The sequence below is a fragment of the Molossus molossus genome, unplaced genomic scaffold (assembly GCF_014108415.1).
Source record: "Molossus molossus isolate mMolMol1 unplaced genomic scaffold, mMolMol1.p scaffold_m16_p_1, whole genome shotgun sequence".
Taxonomy (NCBI): Eukaryota; Metazoa; Chordata; class Mammalia; order Chiroptera; family Molossidae; genus Molossus; species Molossus molossus.
In genome coordinates this window covers 210,926,145-210,945,620 of record NW_023425344.1, presented here as the reverse complement: position 1 = coordinate 210,945,620, position 19,476 = coordinate 210,926,145, and the positions used below count along the sequence as shown (strand labels likewise).

The 19,476-nt window shown below is 38.1% G+C and overlaps 1 protein-coding gene across 50 annotated transcripts in view; it reads right to left on the bottom strand.

Annotated features, from left to right (window-relative positions):
- FBXO34 (F-box protein 34) overlaps positions 1 to 19,476 on the bottom strand; it is a 130,150-nt gene that overhangs the window by 49,430 nt on the left and 61,244 nt on the right. For 30 of the 50 annotated variants that reach the window (XR_004956736.1, XR_004956733.1, XR_004956769.1 and 27 more), the window contains 4 exons: positions 17,883 to 18,038; positions 15,443 to 15,619; positions 12,798 to 12,858; positions 11,275 to 11,423 (listed from right to left, as the gene is read on the bottom strand). The exons of 3 other annotated variants lie outside the window; for them this stretch is intronic. The gene's annotated coding sequence lies outside the window, so the exon portion shown is untranslated. Of the gene's footprint in view, positions 1 to 11,274; positions 11,424 to 12,797; positions 12,859 to 15,442; positions 15,620 to 17,882; positions 18,039 to 18,152; positions 18,262 to 18,367; positions 18,687 to 19,476 lie in introns of those variants that run through there. 17 more of the 50 variants (XR_004956741.1, XR_004956744.1, XR_004956742.1 and 14 more) reach the window with 14 other exon arrangements.

Sequence of the window (19,476 nt, the reverse complement as noted above, 5' to 3'; positions counted from 1 at the left end):
AGGACATTTTCCCATTTTTTGTTCAGATAGAGTGGGAGGGAGAGAGAAAGAGAAACATCAACGTGAAAGGGACACATTGAGTGGTTACCACCCACACGACCCAACCAGGGCCAGGGACAAACTGCAACCGAGGTACGTGCCCTTAATGGAACTGAACCCGGGTCTCTCTGGACCGCAGGCCGACGCTATAATCACTGAGCAAAACCGGCCAGGGCTGCATTATAACATTTTTAATAGTTTTCTATTAGATATTCTATAATTTGGTCTTATAAAAGAACCACCCGGAATTCAAGAACAAGATGAAGACATATGAATAAAATATATAAATTAATAAATAATACATGAACAAAAGAGGCACATCTAGTGCTATCTCTGTGTCAACAATTTTGTGGGGTTTTTTTCATATCCCTTCAACTCCTCTCTTAGTAAAATGAAAGAAATTGAATTTGTTGTAAAATCCAATGAATTCTCACATAATGATCTTATTACAGAATGTCTGTGGATAAATTTAAACTTCAGCAATGTGTGTACCATTGTGCATTGCATAATATGTTCTCTTCGCCTTTCTCACCCACACATTATTTTAGGCACTAAATTGATAGACAAGGACATTAAGAAGAAACAGAAGGATTTTGTTTGCATTTATTAACTTGTAAAGTCAGTTCAAATGACACAAACTAACAGGTATGGTTTTATAGCAGGATTAAATAGGAGATGAACCCAAGAAACAGAAAGGAAAGGAGAAATGGTACAGCAGGGAAGAAGAAAAGTTAACAGAATCATTTGATACAATTAGGGTCACTGCTGGAGAGTAGGGGAGGATTCTATGGGTCCCCTGAAAGAAACTGAATATTTATGCTTCAGTTCCCAATTGGTTGAGATTGCCTGGGATATTAACCTCTCCCCTTTCTCTGCAAGCCTTGAGGCCCTGTGCTGGAAAGACTTAGAGTGAGAAACTGCAGAACTCTGGGTTCTGGTTGATATCAGTGGTGACCACACTGATATGAGCAGGGCATCAAGGGCATTTGCTGCAAAGATCAACAAAATAAAAACTTTCCATCTCTAACACGCTGTACCAGATGGTGGCGCTTTCCGCACCCCCACCTAACTCCCTCAAACAGGCAATGCAGAAAGCTCCAGCCAGGTTTCCATGGTTGCCAATCTCTTTATCACAACTGTTTTATTTTTTTAAAGTTCGCCATAATAAAGTCCTGCTCTCTTGCAATTAAATAAAAAGCAGGGTTATAGCACCTACCTACACATGACTGTTCCTCAGATGCTCAGAATGTCCTTGTAAAATTTTAAGATCCCTGGGCCCAGTGAATCAGAATTTCTGGAAATTGGGCCCAGAATCTGTTTTTAACCTTAGATTAATTTGGACAGAACTTTAAACGTGTTGTGCTAGATCTGATGTAAGAGTGTCAGGGGTTCCAGATTTGAGCTGGGATTCTAGGCTGCCTCAATAGGGGTGAGGTGGATCTGCTCAACAAAAAGCCAAGCATACAGTCCATACTGAAGCATTCATCCTGACAGACAGGTAAAGACAGACTCATTTTCTTGTCATTCTATCTAAAGCAGAAAACATTTTATGGCCTTTTTATCGTCAAATTTCCTTGTCAACTTCAACTCCTCAGTTTCTTTGACACTGATTTTCCCAACGCTCTTAATCAGTGTTCCTCAGAGTTCTTTGTTTTTCTAGACCATTGTTATGAAAGCTATATATCTAAATGATCTCACAGTTTTTAAAAGTATTTTTTCTTTATTGATCTTAGAGAAAGAGGAAGGGAGAGGGAGGGAGGGAAAGAAACATCAATGAGAAAGAACATCGATTGGCAGCCTCATGCATGCGCCCCCACTGGGGATTGAGCCCACAACCTGGGCATATGCCCTGACCGGGAATCAAACTGGCGACCTCTTGGTGCTCAACCAGTGAGCCACACACCAGCCGGGTTGATCTCTTATAGTTTTAATGACGACAAACATAACACTCCAGTGGTGTGCTCTCCCAAACTTCAGATCCTATTGCCTGCCTAGCAGACATACTCACCTGGATGTCAAAAGAATTTCAAAAATTAACACAACTAGTTAATGATTATATCTAGTACCTACTCAACCAAGCAAGAAAGTTGAGTCACTTCGATTCCTTCTCCCTGACCTCACATCCAATCACCAAGTCACTAATGTGCTCCCTCTTCTTCATCCCTGGCACAACCGCCCCAGTTTAAACATCTCTGCTACACTGCTGTTACCCACAGGAAAGCCTAACCTTCCCTGCAATGCCAGGTAGTGGACCCCACCCAGCCAGCCTATCAGCTCCACTCCTGCTTTGCCCTAACCACCATACTTCACACTTTGGAAACTTGTTCACAGACCCATTACCACAGGAACAGGTGAACAAAGGCCAATCATATCACTTTAAGATACAAAATTTAGGCATCCAGAGCCATAAAACTAACATTAACAGCTTCAAAATTTTTTCCTATTAACTGCTACCCATTTCCTTCTATCCATTCACTATGGAAAATTTACTAAACACTCTGGGCTGGATATTACTGGTACAATTATGAATAAAACCTACAACTGCCTTTAAGGAAATAAATGTAAAAAGGCAATTACAAAAGAATGTGGTATGTGTTAAAAGGATAGTACAGGTGCTGGGAGACTTGGAGGGGGTGGTAAGTGGGGGACTACAGAGAAGGAAGGAGTGCATGAAAGATGAAGGGACCACCAGCACTAAGCTCAGTCTTGCGGGTGTAGAAAGAGGTCAGAGAAGCCCTGATTTTCTAAGCCAAATAAGCACTGAAGGGAGATAAATAAAGTCCTAAGAGGTTTGAAGTAGATGGTGCTTTTTTTTGAGAGAGAGGGGGAAACATCGACTGGTTGCCTCCCCACGTGACCCCTGACCAGGGCCAGGGACTGAACTGAAACTGATGTACATGCCCATGACTGGAATCGAACCAAGACTCTCTGGTCCATAGGCTGACGCTCTAACCACGAAGCCAAATCAGCCAGGGCATAGATGGTGCTTTTGGAAAACTGAGGTAGGTGAGAAATAATCAAGAGTCCAAGCTAAGGTGTTATGAGTGGAAAAAGGAGAAGTAAATGGAGTAGTAAGAAAGAACAGGCAACATTTTAACCACTAATTAGAAACAGAGATTGGAGAGGAGTCAAGGATGGTCCTCATTTTATGGCTGCAGCAACTGGATGGAGAAGTTACCTTTTAGTAAGATGGTAACAAAAGTAGCTGAGTAGACCTGGAGCAGGGGAAATAGAGGTTCCATTTTTAGAAATACTGCCTGTGAAAGGAACCAAAGTTTTGCCACCAAGAAGTTGCCTTTTGGGGATGATTTTAAGTTATTAAGAAACAAGACTAAGCCTGACCAGTGTGGCTCAGTAGCTGAGTGTTGACCCATGGACCAATAGGTGCCGGTTGGATTCCCATTCAGGGCACATGCCCAGGTGTGGGCCGGATCTCCAGTGGGGGGCATGCAGGAGGCGGCCAATTGATGTTCTCTCTCATCAATGTTTCTATCTCTCTCCCTCTCCCTTCCTCTCTCTCTAAAATCAATAAAGAAAAAACATTTTAATAAATAAAAGGGCCCTAGAAAAGGGTGAGGAAAACCCTAATGGGTGGGGGTGGAGGTGGGGGGCAGGCATTATATTAAAAAAAAGAAAAAGAAAAAAACAAGACTAAGAAAGAACCTTTGACCCTACCCCCTCCCTTTCCTGCCCAAGAGATGCAGACAGAAAAACCTGCTTCAGGAAGGAAATCTTAGGGTGTTCACCTTAGCCTGAGTAGCCTAATTCTAATTAAGTATGACAAAAAAAGAGGGCTTCAGGCCGAGGCCTGTTTTTGAGTTGCCTAGCAAGAATTTTCTTGCCATTTACCTTTAGCTCTTCCTTAACTACCTATAAATCTCCATTCTCACTTCAGAAATCTAATACCAGCCCCCTCCCTGCTTCTTTCCTTTGTCCAAAATGTCATACTTATCCAATGTTGCCTGTCTTTGGACTTTTCATGCATATGTGAATTCCCCATGGGTATATATTAAAATTTTTAACTTTTCTCCTGTTTATCTGTCTGTTGACTGTTAGCTCAGTTAGAAAAACTTAGAAAATGGAAGGAAGAAGTATTCATTTTTTTTAGCCCCCATGCTTGCAAGATAGAGATACAGTCATCCCCGGCCACTTCATGCTTCGACTTTTGTGGCTTCACTCTATTGCGATTTTTTCAAATACCATACTATATTTGAAAAAGCCGCGAAAGTCGAAGCACAAAGTGGCCAGGAACAACTATGTATAAATAAAGAATCCTACTTCGTGGAAATTCATTTATCATGGTACAGTCTGGAACTGATTAACTGCGATAAACAAGGGCCAACTGTACCTAGTAAGGAGACTGACACAGGAGAATAGGAGGAAAGGAACAAGACAGTTGTCATAGAAACATTTCAACAAGAAAAAAATTTTCTGGATAAAATTACAGATGTGTTTCTCAAAAAAAAAATTCACAATGAGCATATATCACTGCTATAATCAAGGGGGAAATGTACATAAAAGGAAGGCGCAGTCATTTTTAGACCCTACAGAAAGGTCAAATAAAGAACTGTGTCCAGTTAGCCAGCAAAGGAGACCCCTGATGGCCCTGCTGTGAGGCACTGCACCGGGTGAGGAGAGTCAGAGTCCATAGTGGAGGAGTGACTGGAAGGTGAGAAAGTGAATCTCAGCAACTCTTTCACAAAACTTGGCTGTGGAGTCTTTGTTCGCGCCTGTCACAAATCCTTTCCAAGAATAAGGTGAGATAAAACAATGAGTCAACTAAAACTTGAACTTTCCTCTAGTAGAGGTCAAAATCCTGCTTTCAAATAATTCCAACATTCCTTTTAGTCTATAACTTCTGACTTCAGCTCAGGAAAGCTGGAAAAACTCTTTAACTAAACATAGTATACAATCCTAAAATGAAGACATGGAATAGAATTTAACTTTGCTTAGGGAAAAAAATGCTTGGATAAATCCCAAAGTCTAAAGAGTCATATTAAGCACAGCCTGTGTGGTTCAGTCCCTGTTTTGATTCCCCGTCAGAGCACATGCCCAGGATGCAGGCTCCCCAGTAGGAGGCGTGTAGGAGGCAACCTATCAATGTTTCTCACATCCATGTTTCTCTCTCTCCCTTCCTCTCTCTCTTTAAAAAAAGCAATAAAAATATATTTAAAAAAAATAAAGAGTCATATTAACTGTTGTCTGTGAAGGGGTGAAGTTGATCAACGAGCAATCAAATGGCAATATAAGGTTAGAGTAGGGAAAAGACAGAATTTCTTTGTGCTAACAGGAAGCCTAGCATGAAAAGGCGGATAGGTGCCAACTTTCTAACTTGTTGCTCACAGTCTATGGTGCCTTGTCTATCAAAAGTTTAGAAGATAAGGCGCTTTCTGTTTCTTTCTGCTACATTAAAGGTACAGGAATGCTAATTCCAAAAAGGAGTCATCATTTATTAGTATAAAAGCTACTCTTGCCCAGCAAGTGTGGCTCAGTGGTTGAGTGTCGACCCATGCACCAAGAGGTCGAAAGTTCGATTCCTGGTCAGGGCACATGCACAGGTTGTGGCCTGATCCACAGGGGGCATGCAGGAGGTGGCCAATCAATGTTCTCTCTCATCTACGTTTCTCTCTCCCAGATCAATAAAGGGGTAAAAAAAATTTTTTTAATAAATAAATTTAAAAAGCTACTCTTTATTTATAAAAAGTCAGATGACTAGTCCCTGAAAAACCCTTCTTAAGATACCTTTAGAAGGGGAAAAAAGTATGTAGTAAATAAATTCACTGTTTCTTAAAAAAATGTAAACGCTTCTAGAGGACATTCCTTATGACTGCCTTCTTCACTGAACCATCACAGAAACGATAAGCAACTCCAGCATCATGTATACATAATAAAATTCTGTTTTTTTGCAAATGAAGTAACAAAGCTAAAACAACTTTTGAAGCTCCACAGCTAGATAGTGGTAGAATTAAGATATGAATTAGTTTTCTTTTATCCTTACCTGAGGACATTTTTTCCATTTTTTGTTCAGATAGAGTGGGAGGGAGAGAGAGGAAGAGAAAGAGAGAAACATCGACGTGAAAGGGACACATCGAGTGGCTGCCACCCGCACAACCCAACCAGGCCTAGGGACAAACTGCAACTGAGGTACGTGCCCCTAGTGGGAACCGAACCCAGGTCTCTCCGAACTGCAGGCCGATGCTCTAACCACTGAGCCAAACTGGCCAGGGCTAAGATATGAATTAGATAAGAATCTCCTGGATCTATTATACCTTCCTTGATATATATATATATATATATATATATATATATATATTAAAAAAGCATATAAAACCTTAGGTTCAGTTATAACACAAAATTAAATAATTCTGACAGCATCTATTCAAAGAGCCTTTATCTTTCAAATTGGGTCAATTTTCCTTAAGTGCCATATAAAACCTCTACACAGAACTGTGATGAATTAAAGCAGACATGTTCTATCACATAGAAAGCTATACATACTTATATAAGGGTAGGTAGAAACTGCTTCCACAGCTAGTAAAGTGGAAAAAGTGCCAAGACCAGGAGGTGTGAACACAGGCAGAGGTGACAGAAAAGACTTTCCTCCAGAGGCCTCTGGGCACTGACAGAACACATCCAACCCTAACAAAGCACCTTAACAAAACAACAAAACATACTCTAAGTCAGAAAAGATGGTATTTCTCAAACTGAGCTCCAAATTATTGGGGCTGACTTACTTCAGGGAGTTAGTTCACTCCTTTTTTTCTTTTAAAGGAGTATTCTCTAAAACAATTTCATGGGAATTCTGAATTTTGCCACAAGAGTTTTGGATGGTTAGTAGTACACAATTTAATGGGAAAATCCTTTATTGTCTGTTAATAGATACTGAATAATAGAGACAGTAGCCTTTGGAAACACACATGCAAGGTTTTCAAGAACTCACTGCTCACAGCTTTCATCCTTCTTAGAATTCACAATGGTAAATTTAAGTACAGCACATACCTGCTTCATGGGTATCTATAATATAGATTCTATATCATGATTAAAGACCAAACAAAGTTAACTTCCAAAAAATAAAGGTTATGATAAGCTTCATGGGGCAACGAAGTATATAAAACATACTGAAAAGGAATATTGCAGGTTGGGAATGGTAGCCACTATTTTGCTATCCTACTGTGATTACAACAAAAGTGATACCTAACACAATTTAACAGTATTGCAAAACACTGAATTAGTGATATGCTAGTCTGCATGGGTTCCCCCTCCCTCCTCCTCTTGGAGTAGGGAGAAAAGGAGAAGGCCTGGAGGAAAGAACACTTGTTCAGGCTGTTACAAATTATGAAATTTCTGGGGAACAGAGACAACTTGAAGTATTTAATTTTGGTTCAATTTACCATGTTTATCTAAGTTAACCCAGTAGTTCACAAAGTTAATTCCTATTGCTTCTGTAACATAATACCAAACACTCACAAAAAACACTCTGGCATATCACAGTTTATTGCTACCTAATCAGAGGAGACATCGACAATTTGGTAGCCCCGACTAGAATGAACATCAAAATCCAAATGAAACCCAATTAAAAAAAGTTTAGTTCCCCTAAAATCATTAATATATTTTGACAAGTATATTATTACCAAGAAAATTCTGCCTCCACAGATTTTGAGACATTCAGCATTCCTGTTAAAACATTCTTGCTTATTTTTCCTATCCTAATATTTCTTACAGCAAACAAAGGAAAAGAAAACATTTACTCTTTCACATACCAAACTGTTACTACATATGCCCTATTTGACCAAAATGTAACTCGGACATAAGAATATCATCTGGCCACGAACACAGTTCAAACATCCATTAGGTGCCAAGTAAAGATATATGAAAAAATAAGAGAATAGCCACTAACTCTACAGCATCAATGCAACACCACACTGAGCTTGTCTGCCAACATATACACACACCCCTGAGGTTGAGTGCCTCAATCTTTTTTTTTTTTTAATTGATGTTTAAATAGTGGGAAAGACGGGGAGAGAGGGAGAGCGAGTGAGAGAGAGAGAAATATCGATTTTATTGTTCCACTTATTTATGCATTCACTGGTTGATTCATATATGTGCCCTGACTAGGGATCAAACCCACAACCTTGGTATATGGGCATGATGCTCTAACCTACTGAGCTACTGGCCAAGGCGGGTGCCCCGATCTTGAGCCAAGTACCTAACATAGCCAGCTGTTGTAGGCTGGCTCATTAGCACCATAACAGGTTAACTGAATTTTAAAATGGCTTATCAAAAAAAAGAAAGGAGATTTTTAAAAAGTCAAAATTCAAGGTAGCAAATATTAAGGCACCAAGCAAAACAGTTTGTTTGCAATATCAATGCAGACAAAAGAACAGGCAAGTTAAGATTTTTGCCAGCAATCCTGGGTGGGAGTGGATGGGGTGGGGGATTACTTCAGAACTAGGACTCATGATGTTTACCAAACAAAAGCCTAAAACCACAGTCCTGACTGCCCAGCTGTTCAGTAATTAATTACTCTTCCTCCTACCACACTCTTCTAGTATCTGTTGAACCAAGACAGGAGTAGCAGTCTATACTGGCTGGTCAAGGTATATACTTTGTCAAGAATTATCACTTGAAAAGAAATAATGTTTATGGTCAACAGAAAACTGAGGAAAAAAATTAATGCTTTGGGACCTGGTTTTATAACTTACCAAAGCCAATTTGAATATCAGAGTTAAAAATTAGTATTTCTAAGGGGTAAATGTGAGAAATCTATACTGCAGAAAACTAATCAGTAGGCACGAAAAAGCCCAAATTGTCATGTTACTGGACCCCCCCCCAAAAAAAAATCACAGTGGGGTTTTTGTACTTGTCTTTTCTCTCATCTAAAACTACTCCTTGAGTACACAAAAGGTCTGTCTTCATCTTAGTACCCTACAACTGCACCATTCTGCAGAATTTGACTAAACCTGGAATTCCTAAAGCCAAATATAAAAAATATGATTATAACAAGGTATAAAGAGCTCTCAATTCAGGGTAAATTTTGGGCCTCTAGAACCAGCTTTGCATATCTAGAATCTAAAAATAAGTCATGGGGTTAAAAGAGCCCTTATAAGTCTCATCCTCTGGAAATAACTAGATGTATGCATTTACTTAACATGGTTATAATCATATTGTACATACAATGCTGTACTTATCACAAGTATTTTCCATGTTATTACATGGGCTTCACGACTATCAACTATAAATATGTAAGTGCCAGAATTTATTAAACCATTCCCTCCAACCCTGGACATTATAATGTAACATCTTCATGGATAAAATCTCTTATGTATTTAAGGGTATATCTTTAGAGGTTTCCCAGAAGTGGAATTCCTGTCATAGCTTGAGTATTTTTATGACTGGATATATCTTGCCCAACCACTCTCCAAAGGGGTAGGGCTTACACTGCTACCACCAAGAAAATCATGTCAGTTTTATGGCAAAGGTCTTGTTGTTTAAAACGAGTTGTTTTATGCCTAAGGAAAGAAATCAATGTAGAACTAGAGATAAAAGATAGAAACAGCCCTGGCCAGTTTTGCTCAGTGGTTAGAGTGTTGGCCCACAGACTGAAGAGTCAAGGGTTCGATTCCTGGTTAAGGGCACATCACCAGCCCCAGTCAGGGTCATGTGGAAGGCAACCAATCGATGTGTTGCTCTCACATCAATGTCTGTCTCTCTCTCTCTCCCCCTCCCTCCCTCCTATTCTATCTAAAAAAAATCAATGGAAAAATATCCTCGGGTGAGGGTTAACAAAAGAAAGAAAGAAGAGATACAAACAAGTAAGAATAGAATAGCTATTTGTGTTAGGTATTGATTGTGCTTCAGCATGAACAAAAGTGATGGAATTCCTGCCCTCATGACAAACTTGACAAACACATTCATCCCTCAGCCTTTTATTCATTTCCAAATCTAAAGTTTCCAAGGCGCTGAATCAATTCAGCAACAGAAGCAGACATCACTAGAAACATTCAACTTTTATTCTTGGCAAAGAGAAACACCAAAAATTAAATATACAGAAATACCTCGTTTTATTGTACTTTGTTTTATTATGCTTCTTACAAACTGAAGGCAAGCCCCCACCCTCCACCAGCAAAAAGATTACAATTTGCTTTATTGCGGTGGTCTGGAACTGAACCCACGATATCTCCAAGGTATGCTTGTACTGTCAAAACTGACAGTCTGGAAGAGGCGTGAGGACAGATGGCATTATCGGATAACAAGACTGGGCTGGAATGACTGCACAAAACACACACGGGAGAATACAGAAAGATACTGTTCTGCTGTTGATTTATAATAGACTTATTTATAAAAATTAGTTCCACAGCCCTGGCTGGTTTTGCTCAGTGGTTAGAGCGTCGGCCTGCGGTCCAGAGAGACCTGGGTTCGGTTCCCACTAAGGGCACGTATCTCAGTTGCAGTTTGTCCCCAGCCCTGATTGGGTAGTGCAGGTAGCAACCACTTGATGTGTCCCTTTCACGTCAATGTCTCTCTCTCTCTCCCTCCCACTCTATCTGAACAAAAAGTGAAAAAATGTCCTTGGGTGAGGATAAAAAAAAAAAAATTAGTTCCATAGAATGAGAAATGCTATAGAAGACAAAATATAACCATAGGCAAATAATGATAAACAAATCAATAAAGAATAAAACCAGTAAGAATAGGAGTTAATATTAATATACTATGTCTAAATTTTGTAGGCTGTACCATCTCATTCAGGTAGTAGACAGTGTAAAGCTATATACAACATTTTATCATTTCCCCCAAAATGTACTGGGGCAAAGAGAAATAGTTAAATTACCTTGCTATACTTTTTACTGTCAATGAACTGCTACTTCATCATGAGTGTATTAGTTTGCTAAGGTAGCTTGAACAACAGAAAAGTTACTTTTTACAGTTCTAGAAACTAGAAGTCCAAGATCAAAGTGACATCAAATTTTGTTTTTATCTGAGGCTTTTTTCCTTGGCTTGCAGGTGGCTGCCTTCTCACTGTATCCTCACTTGTTCTTTCCTCTGCTCATGCATGCCCCTTGTATCGATCTTTTGTGTTCAAATTTCCTTTTCTTCTAAGGGCACCAGTTAGATTAGATTAGAGCCCACCAGCTAATTTCAGGGGCATTTCCAGGTACTGGGGCTTGGGGCTTCAACATATGAAGCAGGGAGGGGCACACAATTCACCATAACAATGGGGTAAATGCAAGAACTCACAGGTTAAAGTTTGATTGTTTTAAGATCACATAAAAAACTAAAGCTATTTTGATTTAACTTCTATATAAGTTGGCTCAAGATAACACTTCAGATGATTCAAGGGCTCACTGCTCCAATAATAATAAACAGCTGGACAGTCTTCTAACTTTCTGCAAAATATGTCAGGAAGGGAAAAATGTTATTCCTATTAATTAAAATCTCAATTATACAGAAAACAGTGGTTATTACCTTTTTGCAGTCACCAAGCCCTCTGAAATTCTGATGAAAGCAAATGAGGCTCTCCTGAGAAAAGGGTACAGATATCTACAGAGTTTGGCATTTTTGTTTCAGGAGATTCACAAACCACCTCTCTAAAGCTCATCAGGGTTCATGGACTCAGGTTAAAGAGCACTGACCTAAAGGACCATTTATTATCTAAAATAAAAACTAAGTGTCTGAAATTATGAGTTATCTCTGAGCTTCTGGGTGGTCTTCCTTCATTGCATCTCTTTACTTACTACTTTTGTTTGTAGCTTTGGAAAAATGCCTCTTGGATTTTCAAGCAGAATGTGACTCTTCATTCATAAAATAAAAACAGATTTGAAAACTCAAAAAAAAAAAAAATCCCCGTGTCCAAAAAAATGGAACAAAACACTTGAAATTGAGATTATCTTGAAAAATATAGGAAAAAACAAACAAACAAATAAAAGAAAATAAAAATACAGGCTATGTGGTAACCATGTTTACATTTAGCTACTTCCCAAAGGACTGGAAGTAGCTAGTGATCAACCAAATAATATCAGAATAAATTTTAATCCTACCAGCCAATAAGAAAGGGAGGGAGAAAGAAGAAGAGAGAAGAAATATTATTTCAGAAAATCTAAACTAAGAAAACCTACTGCAATTCAGCACAAAATCTTAGACTAAAAAGAGAAAATAACAATAGGTAGAAATCACTAGTAGGTTTCTTATTTACTGAAAAAAGATCCATTATTTTCTACATACCAAACTCAAAGCCAACAAAGATAATGTCATGCTGTATAATTTTAAAACCTGGCTTGTATTCTACTCTCTCTACTCAAAGGTAGTTTCTGACTTTTTTCAAAAAGCAGCTCTAGACAGCTGGCCAAAAAAGAAACTGATGTGGAATTTCACTATTCCACCTTGGGAATTCTGTGGATAATTTCAGCAAGATGTAAGCTCTCAAGGACAGGAATCCTTGTCTGCCTGGTTTACCACTACTGCCCTGGAGCTTCACTCAAAAAATGTTTGTTGAATTTCAGCGAATGATGTATTCTACATGAAGCCACCTGAATCTGGAAAACAGGGCAAGGATAACTTGCTGAAGATCCATCTGGCAAACTGCTGAAAAACTTGAATTTTATTTCCTGATTTAACATTTTAATTTCCCTTCTATGTCCATTTACATGATCAAAAGTCCAAGTTCATCTGGAAGGCAGACTCACAAAATCCAACCCCAAAAAGTGAAAATTAGGTTTATTCCATTGCAGATGTATCTGAAGATTAAATTCAAGCATACTTACTAGCTTTGACTAAAGAGCACAATGAGCTTGAACAAGATCTGGAGAGAGTAAAGAAGAAAGGCTGTAAGAATATGAGGGGAAAGAAGTCAATTATCTGGTCACCTGGAGTAAATCTCCCCTATTAACCCCAGCACAGACATTCTTATTGAGCTTCACAGAGCTGATCAAGCTCTAGGCTTTAGAATACTTTCTAGTGTTCCAGTTTCAGCTGCTTGCTTTAAATGAAATACCAATGAGGTGACTAGGGTGTCCCCCCGCCCCCCGCGACAAATTAATTATTTCCAGAAACAAAAATATTGTCATATTATAACTATTAACAAGGAACCATTTGGATGGTCCTCAAAGACACCAAGTGGGCACCAGACCCCTTTGGACAATACTCAAAAGTAAAATGCAGAAGTTATGCAATGGTACATACTGTTAACTAGAAAATAGAAAAAAAAAAAAATTCAAATTATGTTCCAAGCCTCTCCTATAATTTTACAAAAAAACTGAAACAAGCACAATTTTGAAACTACGGTCTTCAATAAATTAACACCAAAGCTAACTGTACTAAGGAGACGTATTTTAAACTTTATTATTCCCAATTCCAAATCAAGCTCAGCACTGATTTTTAGAAAATCAAGCACATTAGCTCATTAAAAAAAATAATAATTGACATAAGTGGGTAAGACTTTAAAACTGTACTTTGTAATATTATACAAGCACAGAAGTTACATACTAATTAGAGTGTATATTTATCCCTAATTACCATTTTTAGCTGGGAAATAACCATCAGTAAGCACTCTAACACAACTTCCTAACTAGATGACCTGCATGGGTCCAAAGTCATTCTGCAGTAATCAACTACCCAATACAGTATATTTTATATCAACCCCAAATCATGTACTGTACTATATTTTAATCACTGCTAAAAAGCCATAGAGAAAGAACACTAATTCAAAATAAAATAATTTAAAGACATTAAATGACTTAAATAAAATTTTACTTCCTAATAGGTTTTGATTAAAAAATGAAACCCTGGCCGGTTTGGTTCAACGGTTAGAGAGTCGGCCTGCGGTCCAGAGAGACCCGGGTTCGGTTCCTGCTAGGGGCGCATACCTCGACTGCAGTTTGTCCCCGGCCCTGGTTGGTTGTGCGGGTGGCAGCCACTCCATGTGTCCCTTTCACATCGATGTTTCTCTCTCTCTCTCTCTCTCTCTCCCTCTCTCCCTCCCTCCCTCCCTCCCACTCTATCTGAACAAAAAATGGAAAAATGTCCTCAGGTGAGGATAAAGAAAATAAAAATAAAAAAATAAACATAATGACAGAAATAGATATTACCATTTTCCAACTTTTAGTGAATTAACAGATCTAGGCATTGATCATCAGTAGCTGCTAACATCACAAAACTGAAACACACCAGATGTTACATGTTCCCAATGTGGGGGCAAAGGCATTAAAAATAATCAATACTTAAGAGTCAGCTACCAATTTACAGGAAACACAAGAGAGAAATAAGTTGAACACCTAAGAGATGTAAAACCACAAAATCTAGACTGGAAGAAACTATAGAACAAAATAAGGCTAGTTTCCGCAAGCAAATTCTGAGAGAAACAGAGACAGAGAGGAGCCTGTACATTAAGAGACTTAAATCAAATATGTGGATCCTGAATCAAACAGATATAAAAATTAATATGTGTATGTAATGGAAAACACTATGGTGTTACCTCAAAAAATTAAAAATTGAACTGCCATTTGACCCAGTGATCCCACTTCTAGGAATATACCCTAAGAAGCCTGAAACACCAATCAGAAAGAATATATGTACCCCCATGTTCATTGCAGCACTATTTACAATAGCTAAGATCTGGAAACAGCCCAAGTGACCATCAGTAGACGAATGGATAAAAAAGCTGTGGTACGTATACACAACGGAGTGCTACGCAGCTGTAAGAAAGAAAGATCTCTTATCCTTTGAGACAACATGGAGGGACCTAGAAAGTATTATCCTAAGTGAAACAAGCCAAGCAGAAAAATACAAATACCGCATGATCTCCCTTATTTGTGGAATATAATGAACATAACAGTCTGAGGAATAGGGTAGACCCAGAGACATGGAAGTAGGATACAGACTGACAACCCTCAGAAGAGGGAGTGTTGGGGGGTGGGAAGAGATAAACCACAGAACTTATATGCATGTACACATAACGATGGACACAGACAACAAAGCCAGGGATGGGGTGTGGGGCATGGGGAGGAGGGTGTCAATGGGGAAAAAAAGGAGAAACATCTGTAACAAAGATTAATAAAAAATATATATATATGTGTATGTATACATGTATGTATGACTTTTTAACTTCTTGTCTCTTAGATATACATCCTAAAATATTTTTAGATTAAATTATATGACAGCTGAGATGTCCTTCAAAACAATATGGGAGAGAAGAAATGGTTGGGAATACATCAAACAAAAATGGCCATGAAACTGGGTAATGGTTAAGTGGGGGTTTATCACTCTACTATTTCTGTATTTTTGTACATAACTAAATTTTTCCATAATTACTGGTTTTTTTAAAAAGGGAAATAAATTGAAACATTTGGAAAACACTGGATGAATGAGCCTAGAGATATTCATTATGCACACACAGTGTAGAGCTGCATACCATCTGATTTGGAGTGAAGAAACTGGAATTCGGTGTTTCCCTGGGCAGGGCAGCTCTGTATGGCTCATTGTAAGTCCCTCCCCAGCAAGCCACAAGCTGTCTGATACATCCATTCCTTCCTGCTTCAGACACAGAGCACCAACCAATGTAAGTTCTTGCCCTACTCACACCCATTTACTGAAAATTGGACAGGAAATAAATCAGAAAGCAATAAGAAAGATTTTAAAAAACGTAAGGATGACAAACACACAAGCAGTCAAATAAAAAAGAACTGAAAGCCAACAGTGGTCATGACCAATAAGTACATTTCTTAATTACACATATGGCTTTTAATCCCTCATTCTGCAATGTAGATGAGCAGTTTAATAAATACCCGAAACTGCCTTGTATAAGTGCATTTGACTTTCATAACTTTAAGAAAAATATAAATTAAACATTTAAATAAATTCATAGGAAATTTTGTATCTAAAGATAGGTCACTGTAGATCTTTTTATAACATTCACACATAGAGAAGAGAAAAATGGTAGCATTAATATTAAAATATCAGTATTATTAATAATAATGTAGCCATTGATATTTATTGAGCACTTAAATTGTACACTAGTAGAAAGAGCTTCATTATGTATGTATATGTATTAATTAATTTCATCTTTAGGACAACTCTATGAGATCAATACAATTATTATTATTATTATTATTATTATTATTCCCATTTTACAAATGTGGAAATCAACCAATTAAAGTGTAATAAATAACTTTAATGAACAATATAGATATATAAAATGTATATAGTTAATAATATAAATCATGTATATAATTAATGAGTATATACTTACACAGTATATATTTAATGAATATACTTATAAATATTAATATATATTTAATGACATAATTTAATAATATTTTAATTTAATGATCACATATACAAGTGTCAGTTCATTCTAGAACACTAACTGCTGGGTCATTTTTTTAAATGTACTTTACAGTATTTTAAATAAAGCTGTGTGTGCATGTGTACACACACACTTACATAATGAATAATTAATAGTCAGAAGAGTCAAATGATTTACCTAAAAGTCACCAAATCAGGTGTACAGAGGTTCTTAATTACAAGTATAGTATATTTATGATTGTATTTTCTAAATCCTCAAATCCCAATAATTCCCCATTCTTTAAAAGGAAAAATAAGTCACAAACCAAAGTCACTTCAATTTCATTTGAATAGAAATGTTTCTCTTTACCCAGTAAATGGTTAAAGACCCAAATATAACTGAATATACGCAGATCCAAGGTGAAAGAAAGCCCAAATGAAAGCATTACAATACCATCAACTCCTGAAGGGCAGGGGTCCCTGTCTGATATTTTATAGATTCCCTTACAAGATCATGCACAGAACACATTACACATAAGAGGAGCTCCATGAAAAGTAAATGCCAGGAATTATTCTACAACATCCTAGTCTCCTACATCTTCATCAATCTGAACTCCAAATAAAGGGGGAAATGCTAATGAACTCCTTTAACTGGAAAACATCTGCCCTTCATTGTCTAACAGTCTCTAATGGATCCACCTAATTTGCTGGATGGGAAACCCAGTTTGACAAGGCAGCCTGACACCCTCTAGAGAACACTGCATAAGCTCAGTTCCCCAAATCCCACTCTACCTCCCAAGGAAAAGTCTGTTCTACCAGACTTTTATTGACTTGCTGTTTCTCTACAGAGTCTCTAAAATCAGCATCTCCCCAGTCATCAAAGGTTGTTAACCTAGCACAGCGATTTTCAATTTTTTCCATCTCAAGGCACTTATAAAGCAATTAGTACTAAAATTCTGCGGCACACCAAAAAAATATATTTTTGCTGATTTGACAAAACAATAGGTATTATTTTGATTCATTCACACTATGCCACTATTGTGTTGGCTGTTGTCATTTTTTTTATTTGACAATCTAAGAGAAAACAGATCAGTGCCGCTGACTAGTCAGGTATTGCATGTTTTAAAAATTCTTGCGGCACACCAGTATGCCACCTCACACTGGCTGAAAATTGCTGACTTAGCACAACAGTTCTCAACCTTTTTTAGACCCTGGACCCTTTTCAGAATCTAAGAAAAAGTCTGAGTTCTCTGTCCCAGAAAAATACCGGAATACACACAATTTTTCACAGAATTCGGGGTGAATCTCATCAGAGCTTTTGATTAAGAGATGCTTTAGTTCCTCCTATTTTTCCTTTCACCTTCACAGTGGCTATTTGACCCTTTCCCCCTACCTATTAACACCTTTATCAATTCTTTACCCACTGAACTACTGAAACTGCTTCCCCAACTGGGCTCCTCCCTATCCAGGTCTCATCCACTGCCCCATCCCCACCCATCAATATTACAGAATGGATACTACATGCCTCCTTTGAAGCCCCAGAACTGTGCCTCTCTTCGAACACTTACCATGGTCTATCATGTCTTCATCTCCCCTACTACAATGTAAACTCCTGAAAGGTAGGTGTAGTCTTAATTCTTTCTGTATCTCTCACAGGGCACGCAGTTCAGTGCCTTGTACATGGCAAACGTTCGTCAGAGTGAAATCAATGTCAAACCTAAGGACTTAAAAGAAACCAGCCAATCAGCAAGAATCTCTTGAGTGGAACATTATGAGCATCTGACTAATCAATACTTGGGCAGCCCAGGAAGTTGATGCAATTAAGCAACTCCACCCACCCAGTTTCCTGATCTTAGCGACCTGCTCTCTCAGAGATGGGAAGTGGAGAAGGTGAAGACAGAGAGGACACTCTCCAGACCGTGGTAACATTTAATCTTGTTTACTTTTCTGCGAAGCAAGAAGTAGTTTGGCTTGAATAATAGCTTTTTTCCAGCACTCTAGTTACCTAAATCATTCCAATGCAATATCAGATTTTAAAGAAAATCCTACTCACTAGCCATGTGCAAATAAACACTTCCATAACAAAGTTATTTAACTTAATACTGTCAGTTTAACTAGGGTAAAAACAACATTCATGTTGCTTAATAACCTCCAGGACAGAACAAACTACATATGCAGCCATTCAGCTATGAGTTAGGCAACCTCTCTCTCATTTTCAAAGCCCCAAACCACATCCTTTAAATACTAAAATACACAGACACTAAGTCCCAACAAGAAACACTATAAAGTCTCCCCGTGATGCTTTACTGTATTAAACACAGCTGTCTAGGCTCATGTTTACAAAGATAAAAAATAAAAAGTCAGCTCTACCAAAATTTCAGATAAACAGACTCCTACACACCCAAACTAAAAAAGGAGGAGCACACCAAGAAGTTTAAAAATACTTCAATCTTTAAGGGTTATAAAAAACTGTCCTTTTATCAAGTTTTGGTTTTTCCTGTAAATTTCCTACATATATAAAAGTTTAGTTTGAAGCCACAGTGCTTCATTAATCACTTCAACAGAAAAACCTAACTTCTCTGGCTCTAAATTAATTATAAAGTGTGCAGAGTTCACACCCAGAACCCTTAGGTACTTCAATTACTAACAAACTAAACCACAAAAGAGAACCTGATACCCAAGATCAGAGTTCAGTGCTAGATTTTATAGATGGCAAAACTGTGCATACCAGAAAGCAAAGCCAAACATGTTAGAAATGATATAAAACTCCCTCACCTCAAATTTCTAGTCATAAGTCTATTCCTCTTTCCTACTGCCAATCTTATAGAAAAAGACCACTGGTACAACAAATAAAGTAGCAGTAATCATAATGCACAAACTGCTGGAAATTGTTGAGTCGTGGATCCTACTTTTCCTTTCCATCCTCAAAGCAGGATCCCCACTCCTTAGGAAAGGTAGCCTTGTAGCTAACAAACCATAGCTCAGTGGAAAAAGAAAACACACACGCACATGTTCCCTAACGATAACAGCACCTGAGCTGTAAAGGAATATTTTTTATCTACAAAACACTCACAAACATCTTATTTGTCCCTCTTTCTGTTCTTACACTCATTTGCATCTCAGCTGCTCCTTCTCTCTCCCCGTCTCTGCATGCCTATCCCC